The sequence below is a fragment of the Vulpes lagopus genome, chromosome 5, assembly GCF_018345385.1.
Source record: "Vulpes lagopus strain Blue_001 chromosome 5, ASM1834538v1, whole genome shotgun sequence".
In the NCBI taxonomy this organism is placed as follows: Eukaryota; Metazoa; Chordata; class Mammalia; order Carnivora; family Canidae; genus Vulpes; species Vulpes lagopus.
This window is the reverse complement of record NC_054828.1, coordinates 20283106-20293455: the sequence shown is the minus strand read 5'-3', so window position 1 is coordinate 20293455 and position 10350 is coordinate 20283106. Positions and strand designations below refer to the sequence as shown.

The following is a 10350-nucleotide window of genomic DNA, read 5'->3' as shown; positions in this document are numbered from 1 at the left end:
AACGGTGCCTCAATGGGATCTGGGGGCCAGGTGGAGATTTTGAAACCCTGGTGCAGTCCAAGACTGAAGAGGACCATTTTGGGAAGGCAGGCTCACAGCCACACCATGGATTCAACAACAGCATGTCGTCTGGTTACAAAAAAGGGAACTCCATTCACTTGGGAACTTTGCCACAGCCCACTTTAGCTGTGGGTCTATAATCCTTTTTTCTCTGCTCCTTGGAAGATATTTTTAGAAAATATCCTCAAATTTATGTTTCATTGGCATTATTGTACAGCATTAAGGAATATCCTTAAAATTACCATGAGTAATGCCCTGATAATGACATTGAATGATGCCATTGTAATGATGAACTATAAGATTGATGCAGAGGATGGCTTGTTAATGAAGTGGAAACTAGATTAAGTAAAATGTCAAATTAATTAGAGGAATTCAAGATTATGTAGAAAGAGTCAGAACTCAGCTTTATTTATTTTTAGGTGCTTTCTAAATCAGCCTGATACTAATATGTTAAAATTATAGAGGTGATCATTTTAGGATAGTGGAATATAAGGTGATGTATAAATTAAGGAAGAAGCTAAATTGCTGTAACAAAGAAGCCAAAAACACAGTTGTTCAACAAAAGAGAAGAGTATTTATTACCCAAATAATAGTTTGGAGACTGGCAGGTGGTTCAGTGCTAGTAGGAGGCTGTGCAGTTAGAGCTCCTTCAGAAGGAGCCTTTGTTTCTGAACCGCATCCTTAACCCCTGCCCACTAGCTCCAAGCTGGTCCACTTGCACCAATCTATGTTCTAGCCTATGGGAAAGGTGGAGGGAGGATAGGGTAAGCAGATTCCTTATAAAAATGTGACCTACCCTCATGGCACTTAAACAGATCCTAGCAAAGGTAGTCAGCAACTGGGCTTTGGTGTAACTTCCTCAAATGCAGCAGGGGTTCTATAGCTTGAAGTAGAAAAGGTAAGGATGCAGCCAGGGTCATTTAGCCATTAACCAGAAGACTTTATTTCTTAATATTTTTCTATAATTTTTAATTAAAAAATAGACACATATTCCATTTATGATTTTTACAGGCACATACACACACACACAAACAAGGAAGAAAAGAAACTCTCAATGACTTCATTCTATAATGCCTCTTCAAATAAAGATATCTATTATAGGTAGACGTGTGCTCTACAGATGCTTTGCTCTTGTCAGATTTGAATACCAAGGAGAAAATGATGAAATGAAATATCTAACAGAACCCATAATCTCAAAGTCGTTTCTTTGGAGCTTTCTAATAGAGCATATTGTTGTCTTGATTTTATGTAATGTATTTTTATAGCAGATCAGCCTTCCCTACTGCAGTTTCTAGTTTGAGTAGTAAGTAAAGAATTTTCACTCAGTGAAACCCTGTTTATCTCCAGGAGGAATTAGCTGGAATGCTCTAGGTGGCTGTGAGAAGTTGTCCTGAGTCAGAAATGCACACAGACAATTCAGAATTTGCTCCATTTCATTATTTTATCTTTGTTTCTTGATGCTTTCTAGTTGGATGGATTGCAACACTTCCCCCTCTGCAGATTAGAAAGAAATATCAAGAGATTCTCCAAAGAATATGAAAACTTCAGGTCTATTTATTTCTCCAATTATAGGCTTTAGCTTTCAGATCAAACCTTATGTTCATTTCTAAAATTTTAAATCATCGGTGGGCTTTAAAATATTGCTAATTACCAGAGACAAAAAATGTCAAAGTGTTGAAAATATTAAAAGTGAGCAATATGCCTGCAAAAAAAAAAAAGTTTTCAACTGAATTTCTCAGCTAATGACAATGACAACGTGGGTGTTATTTAGCTGACTATTTTAACTGACAAACACATATGATTCAATGGCACATGAAACACAAGAAGACTGATGAAATATGAAATCTATTGAGTGGAAAAACATTGGACATGGATGGGATGGTTTTATAAGTGGTAGAAAATGCCCATTTAGGGAAAAGATAATTGTTCTGTCAATCTAGATCCTGTGGATTTAATAGACTACTTGGGTATTCTTGTTGCTGTGATATCCTCCCCACTCCCCATCATGATTATGGCAACGACTTTTAAGTAAATAGAACCACTTAATAATTTGATATTAGAGGTCACTAATGGCAGCCATTTATGGACATAGCATTGCCTCAAGCTTAAAATGAATAAATAATAAAGCTAATAATAATGGCTAACACTATGGGCCAGGGATATTTGAAATGCATTACCTATGTCCATTAAATCCTCACAACAGTCCTCTGAGATAGGTACTATTATTATCCACATCTTACAGATGAAAAAAATCACTGTTAAATTGCTTTAATAATCTTTCTAGGTTCATGTGTGTTTTAAAAGTACGAGTGTGTGCTTGCGCGCATGCGCACATGCTCCTTCTACAGAAGATTAGCATAAAGTAGATTGCAGAAAGAAGCAAATACAATTGATCCTTGAACAACAGGGAGATTAAGGGCACCAAACCCAATCTAATATCTGAATATAATTTTTGACTCCCAAAAAGCTTAACTGCTAATAGAATACTATTGACCAGAAGCCTTACCAATAAAATAAACAGATTAACATATATTTTTGTATATCATATATTATATGCTGTATTCTTTTTTTTTTTTTAATTTTTATTTATTTATGATAGTCACACACAGAGAGAGAGGCAGAGACACAGGCAGAGGGAGAAGCAGGCTCCATGCACCGGGAGCCCGACGTGGGATTCGATCCCGGGTCTCCAGGATCGCGCCCCGGGCCAAAGGCAGGCGCTAAACCGCTGCGCCACCCAGGGATCCTATATGCTGTATTCTTATAATAAAGTAAGCTTGATTGTTTCTCAGCCTTTTGGGTAAAATCAAGTGTAGTACCTGTTCTTATCAGTTTAATATTTGGTATGTCCTCAATTCAAGGACAATATATTACATGGATTTTTGGAACAAGGAGATAGACTAGGAACTTGCTCCATCCACTCCATGCATCGACCTGGTATTGAAGTACTTCCAAGAATGGTGAACCCTTATTGGGTAATTAAAAAAAAGTAAGCCAGAGAAAATAAAATGTCATTTACTACACTGTCCGGTATTTAACTATACAGTAAGTTTACATCAATTGTCTATAAGGCAAATCGTCCATCTGTTAGCACCTACATCAGTGTTGTCTTATACAAAACATCGTGGATGTATATTAGCACTAGACATCAAAAATGAAAAGATAATGAATAGTGCTTGTGTGCATAAGTTTTGATAAATTTTAACTTTTTATAATAGATTGTAGATATTTTATGGTAGTCAATGATAAAATAGAATTGTATTTGCATAGTTTTATGCACTTATGACATACCCAACATTTTCTTAATTTTTTCAATATTGATAAGCCTAGGTGGTTCCATGCAAATTTTTTTCAAACTGTCACAAATCTCCCAAATTTTTCTAACATATTTATTTTTTTTTAATTTGCATATAAGTAGACCCACACAGTTCAAACCCATGTTGTTTTAGGGTCAGATGAAGTTGGAGAAATGTCCCGTAGGTTTGCATATGGTTGGATACTTGAGAACCATATAGTTGCATACTTGAGGAGCCTTGTGGTAGATGAGGCCAATGGATTACAATGAACAACAGGTTAGGAATGGGCTTTAGCTTTGTTCGAAAATTGCAAGTGATGTCTTCTGGAAAGGAAAAGCATTCTGGTAACAGTAATAAGGGGAAAGAAAAGGAGAAAAGAAGGGAGAGGAAAGATAGGTAATAGCTAACTTTCACTGAGTGACTACTGGGGGCAGATGTCATGCTTGCATTACATTTTCTCCATTTACAGATAAAGAAACAGAGGTAAAGACAGATGAACACCTCCAAGGTTATGACCAGGAGTGGACAAGCAGGGATTCCCACCCAGGCATCTTGACCATTGGATAGAACCCTTCGGAACACATGGAGGTGGTAGTGAATAGGTGCATGTGAACAAGCAAGGACCAGCTGGATGCTTAACTCTCCGCAAAGCCTTCCTTTGCATTCATGCACCATGATGATTCCCTCCTTTGTGTCTTGCAGGACTGTGCCTTGTAGGCAGGTCCTTGTCTGTGGTCTGCCCCTGCACGTGCATGCATAGCTCGTCTTTTCAGCTGCAGCAAGTGCTTCTATAAAAAGAGATGATCTGTGTTCTTCCCTTTCTATTTTGTGCTGTGCACCCCTTCTTTGTGCAGTCGTCATCCAACTCTTGGAGAAGGCACAGTGAGGTAAAGTGACAGTAGTTATACTCATGTTGGGGCAGGTGAAATGATACGTCATTTCTTTGTTCTGCTTTAGGATTACTAGGACAAGCTCTGAAGGCTCCTCTCTCTGTGCCTTCACTCATGGTGCTCCCTTGCCATGAATTCTGTCCATCCTGCCAACATTCAACATCTCTCCTGAAATTTGCACTGTCCAGGCTGGTGAATTAATGTCTTCCTCTGTTATCCTTCTAACTTATAAATAGTGCTTACTTCTGGCTTCCTTTTGTTTTTGCCTCCTCCTCTTTAAAGACAGTGTCCATTTATTCTTTCCCCTGGGGCCTATCACACTCCTGGCATCCTGCCTTGCATACTTGTCCACCTCCATGTCTTTAGACACACTCTAGGCTTTGCCTGGAAACACCCCACATACCTGCATGGCTCACTTTCTCACTGAATCACCTAACTCCTCAGAGAGACATTGGGTGCTCGTGTAGGGAGGAAACGTTCCAAGGAAATGCAAGTTCTCAGTTTCAGCCCTGAGAGCATAGAAGAAATGATAAAAGGGTATGGGCAGCAACCCATATTGATGCCCCCACGCTACCTACAATAGTCCCCCAGCTGCTTCTCTTTAGTTTGTTTGTTTTAAAGATTTTATTTATTTATTTGAGGGAGAGACAGAGAGTGCACAAGCGGGGTGTGGGGGAGGAGGGGCAGAGGGAGAGGGAGAAGCAGACTCCCTGCTGAGCAGGGAGCCCGATGCAGCCACAACCCTGAGATCACAACTGGAAAGGAAGTTGTATGCTTAACCAGGCTGAGCCACCCAGGTGCCACCCCAGCTGCCTCTTTTTATGCCCCCAACTCACTGAGTTTAGCTTCCTAGCAGGTGTCTGCCTGCCCTAGTGATGGTTTGCAAACTCTCGTGGAGCTTCCTGGGTGTAATCTGAAACCCAAAACTGGTCCCCAGGCACAGAGGGCAGAGAGATACCGAGGAAAGGTAGCCACTCCGGGTTGGCAGGTTTCAGCAAGAAATTTTCAGCAAGAATTATTCAGCAAGAAAGCTTACATTCGAGGCTTGTCTTGGGGCTGCAAGCAAGATAAGTCGATTTCCACACCCATCTACCAAAGCCTGGAAGTTTATAAAGAGGCCTTCACTGGGTTCAATCACATGTACTGTGCAGGTGTTCTCAATACAACATCATTATCCCGAGGCTGTGTCCTTGGAGCAGCTTCTGGGAGTGGGGAAGGCAGACAGAGACCACATTCCAAGGACAGGGATATGGGTACAGCTTTATTTTCTGTTGTCTTTCTCCTCCTAGATTTCATACTCCAACAAACATTACTTTGTTTAATTCCCAGCACAGCATCTGGCACATAGTAGGCATTGCTGCATAGATACTCATTACATGAATCAGTGAATAAATATGTGTTAGGGATTAATTGGCTGCCTTGTTTTGTTGAATTTTTATTTAAAAATAAAGTGTGGAATATCTTTTACTGCATTATCTGTTCAATACTTGAAAGATTCTATTTTTTTATGTGTGGTAAGGTCTCGTTAACTGATGTGTTTGCAAATGACCTCAGCTTAGGCAACTGTCCCTTAGCTGTGACACCTTCTACTCAGGAGGGTTTTAATTGTGTTTCTCAGCATATTTACTATATATATTACTAACATCTACATGTCAAATCTACATGTCAAACACTCTTTATTTCAACAAATTTGGGGAAACCAACAACCAACTCTATTCTGTCTCTCTCGTCATCTATCACATGTACATGTATGTGTGTAGTGGTCCTGGCAGGATAAGATGTCAGCAAAGGCAAGCTCCTTGGATACAGATGTTTTGGTTTATAGACGAGCAAATTGAGTCTCGAGTGTGTTTGTGATATATTCAAGGTCATGTTGTGCAACAGTGGCAGAGCAGGTCTGGAATCCAGATTGTCTGCCTTCTAGAGGGACATTCTTTCTGTCACACAGCAGACATTTCATGAACTGCTGTATTGTGCGCCTAAGCTATGTTCCTTCCGCATGGCATGGCTCTTGGAAGATGAGCTTTTTAAATGTTAGTTAATTCCCCAAGTGAATACCTGAGCTTGAGCGATATTATTTCTTCTATGTATATGAAGGGAAACATCTGTGAGAGGCTAGAGGATTGGCCATAGGTCACAAGAATGATTTGTTTGAATTCAAAGGCCTTCCTTGGATGTTGGAACAGCCCTTTCTTGTGGCTCAGAGAACAAAAAGTTATGCAAATCAGGGAACTATGTTCTGACTTCAGTCCATCTGGACCCTGATTACATGAAAGCAATTTCCTTATAATCCTTATTCTAGTACGTGCTTCTTCTCTTGACTCTTGGGCCATTGCTACATGAGGCCAATGCAGCTTGAGTGATTTGCTTCCCCTTAATGGACTTATTTTTGCCTAGATTGACTGGATGTTTTGCATTTACCTTCAGCAACAGATGAAAAGCCATTTTTGGAAGGCCAAGACATTAAAATCAATGTGTTGTTATAGGATGCTGAGTAACAGTAACCCAGGGCAATTGTATAATTGTTGATGCCTCCTATCATCTACTTTTTCCTTTTCTAAAACAAAGCATGAGGAAAGCTTGAGCACCCTGATGGCTATATTTTTGTTTCCAGAGCCATAAGCACCAAACTTCCAGAAAATCCACCATGCTGCCAAGGTGGCAAATGCTGCAGGCTTCACTCAGGGCATAAAGGGCACTGAGGTGTGTGTGCATGCTGGCCTGACTGCTCGGTGCACAGTGTTCCCCCAGATGTGTGCAGCCGCTCCCAAAGCCACAATGATGCTTGGTCTGCTAGAACAAGCAATGATGGGTTTAAACAGATCATCTCCAAAATTTCTTCGATAGAGTATATACAAGTATTTCTATTTTTATACTATCTCAATGCTGGGAAGTAGGTCAGAGATTGCAAATCTCCTCCCTTAAGGAATGGACGGAAGGTTCAGGGGAATCTGAGTGTGTGTGTGGGGGGGTGTTTCTGAGAGAGAATGAGTTCTTGAGGTAGAAAGACAAAGAGAGAGTCATAAATCTGTTGGACCTTTGGTTGGCCCAACAAACTCACGTTTTGTGACTGGGTGAGTTTCTTCTTTGTTATTTCTTCTCACCTTCTTGATTATTCATCTCACCTGGGGTTATTCAGCCATGCTTTTACTATATCTTTGAAACAAACACTTGGCTCATTGCTTTCCAAACTCTCCTTTCTTTTTTTCTTCTAAGATAGGCCTTCAGAGGCATCCACTCATTCTCTACAGCCATGTTCTACGTCCTTGAGGCTGGCCAGTCGCCACCAAATGTTCACAGAGGTGGGCCTGGATCCTTGCATGACCTGGACAGTCCCATTCAGGGCTGATCTGGCCAGCATGACCCTGGCCAGCCAGATTTCTTCAGTGTCACCTTGGTAATCCTATCTCTGGCCTCAGTGCTCCCGAACAATGCAGCTGGTGTCCAATCCCTTAGGTGCCCACTTCAGAAACCAAATCCCTAGAACAGAAACAATAGCAACTACGACTCCGGGTTGTCCTGTCAGGCCTTAGAGGTTGTGGATTGCACAACTCCAGGGAGTAACAGGCACCTCATAGTTTTCAGAGATTTGTGTATTTACTCCAGGAAATTTTCGGCAGATAGGAAATAAAGTGTTCAGAGAAAGTGGTGCTTCTTGCAAATTTGTACAACATCACCAGTTATCAGGCAGGCTGCTTTCCTTGAGGAAGAGAAACTCGGAAAGCCCCTCCTTACCCTCTGGCTCCATAGTGGCCTTCAGCCAGCAGCCTCAACTCACCCATGACCCCAAATGAGAAATCTCTCTGCTCTGGCTAGGACTCTGTCTCTACTATAGACAGTGATGGTCCCAAGCCCTGCATCCTCTTGCCAGACACACACACACATGAAAACACTGCTCTTGCTGTTCTGTACCACATGTAGGTAACACAAGCTCATCCCGGATTTGCACTGTGGTTCCAGCACGAGATTCTGTCAGAGTCGTGCTTGCCTTAGATCTCTCTTTGAAAGCGCTCAGGGCACCTCGTCCTTGCTTACTGGGTCCTCTCTTGTCTCTTCTTGGTGCTCCTGGACCACTGTAACCGTATCTCCTCCCAAAACACAGTGCAGCTGGGTTGTGAAGAACAGTCTAAGTCCACAAATTCCTAAGACAGGGTAGGGACATTTCCCCATGCTTGCACATTCTTCTCTCTTCCTGGGCTGGCTTGACTCCTACTCTTTTTTTTTTTTTTTTTTAATTCAATTATCCAACATATAGGTGTAAGTGTAAAATTTGGGATAGGCATGTGGAATGGACTTATATGGATATTTGATGAAAAAGTAGGATGGTTAGATTTATTTTCCAGAAAAGTAAACAGCAGAATAAGCAAGAGAAATGCCCCCACACTGCTATCAATCAGGAAAGATAGAGGCAGAATAAATGGCATGTTGCTTATAAAGATGCTGTGTTAACAGAGATGAAGATTTTATGCTCCAGTCGTTTGCTGAGCCATGAAGTTGCTTGAGGTCACTGAAGTCCACTGAATTGTTGGGCTGTATCAATTCTGCCGGGGTCCTGCCCTTTTAGATTCAGTCTGATGATTGCACCAAAAGTTACACAGGCACACACAAACACATTTGTGAGTGCACACACAACAAGGTGGAAGAGCAGCATGGACACTGTGGACATGCTAATCCTTCGGGTTCCTCAATGCAAAGAGACACTCTGTCTTCCCATTATTGTCCGCCATGGGCTGAAAAGTATTGCATTTGACACATCTTTTATACCGCCCTACTTAACTATGCATTTCTATGGCAACGATCAGTGTAGCACTGGGATCCTCATTAATCCTCTCAATGTCCCTATTTGGTAGGCAGCTGACAGCTAATATAATCTTCATCTGGAAGTGAGAGAAACTTTACCATCATTTGTCAATACTGCTGGAAAGAAGAAATGTATAAATCTATAAGCAGACACAGCCACGCATTAGAAGCCTTGGAGAAGACTTCCTGCTTTTACTTTTCTGTGATTCTCTGTCTTATTTGGGGCTTCATCCTCACCTCACAGCCTGAATTCAGAAGCCTCGATCTCTTCTATTTATAGAGAAATAGAGCGGCACTGCTTCCTATTTTCCATATTTAGAAATAAATCAATGGAGGTGTCTCCCAGCGCTCCTCTGCCTTTTCCTTGCCTGCTTTGGATAAAAGAACCCACTGCTGAGTTCAGGATCACTCTCTGGTCTGGATTAGGCTCTTTACAGAGGCAGTATGTCTGCCAGCATTCACCTTTTCCTTCCATAACTTTATTCTATGTACTTCTTTCATAATGCACCGATTGCAAGGCTTAGCATTCAGTCAGTGGATGCTGATGTCATTGGAAAAGGCTTCTACATTCCCCTGTCTGGAAGTGTGCAGTCTGGTTGATGTGTAAAGGCTGGGTGCTAGGTTGTTATCCTGAGGGCAAGGGGCTAGATCCCCTTTGACATGGACAGGACATTGGGGGCCACCCAAGAGCACAAAATAATTTTAGGTAAGAGATAATTTTGAAAGAAGTGACTTAGGCAATTACCAACTTGCTAGATCTGCACATTTGTTCTAATGCTCACTCCAGTTGAGTTACTTATCTACTGAAATATTGTGGTAATGTCAATATTGTTTCCAATGTAGGAAGCTTTAAGTTGCCCAAAGAATATCTGTTCATGAATGCGGAGACATCTTATAAAACCAATATTCTAGGAGCTTATCTATTCACTTTAAGCAAGCTGTATTCTTTTTGGATATGATAAGATGTGATCAGATACAGAGTATATGAGATTTTCCTACAATGTATAAAAATTATGATGGGAACATTACATTTCATCCTTTCACCAAGCCAGCATTAATAGATGGTGGAAATAATAATAGACTAGAGTAAGCAATTAAAATGCCTGCCAGTGAGTTGAAAAATGCTCCCCACTCAGAGCTGTAGAAAGAACTTCAATCAGATTAGAAGATTATGATCATACCTTCCACTTTAAAAAAAGTGTCCATAAAGGTACCCTTAGCACTGAGAGAAGGAAAAGATTAATTTCCTTCTGTAATAGAGTTTTTATGTTTTTTTGGTAAAATCCCAATTCTCTCAGTGAAAC

General features: G+C 40.9%; 1 non-coding gene across 1 annotated transcript; it reads left to right on the top strand.

Annotated features, from left to right (window-relative positions):
- The first annotated feature begins 2840 nt into the window (after positions 1 to 2840).
- On the top strand, positions 2841 to 3031 carry LOC121492305. Its single transcript, XR_005988200.1, has one exon. It is a non-coding gene; the product is annotated as a U2 spliceosomal RNA (small nuclear RNA).
- Positions 3032 to 10350: the final 7319 nt, after the last annotated feature.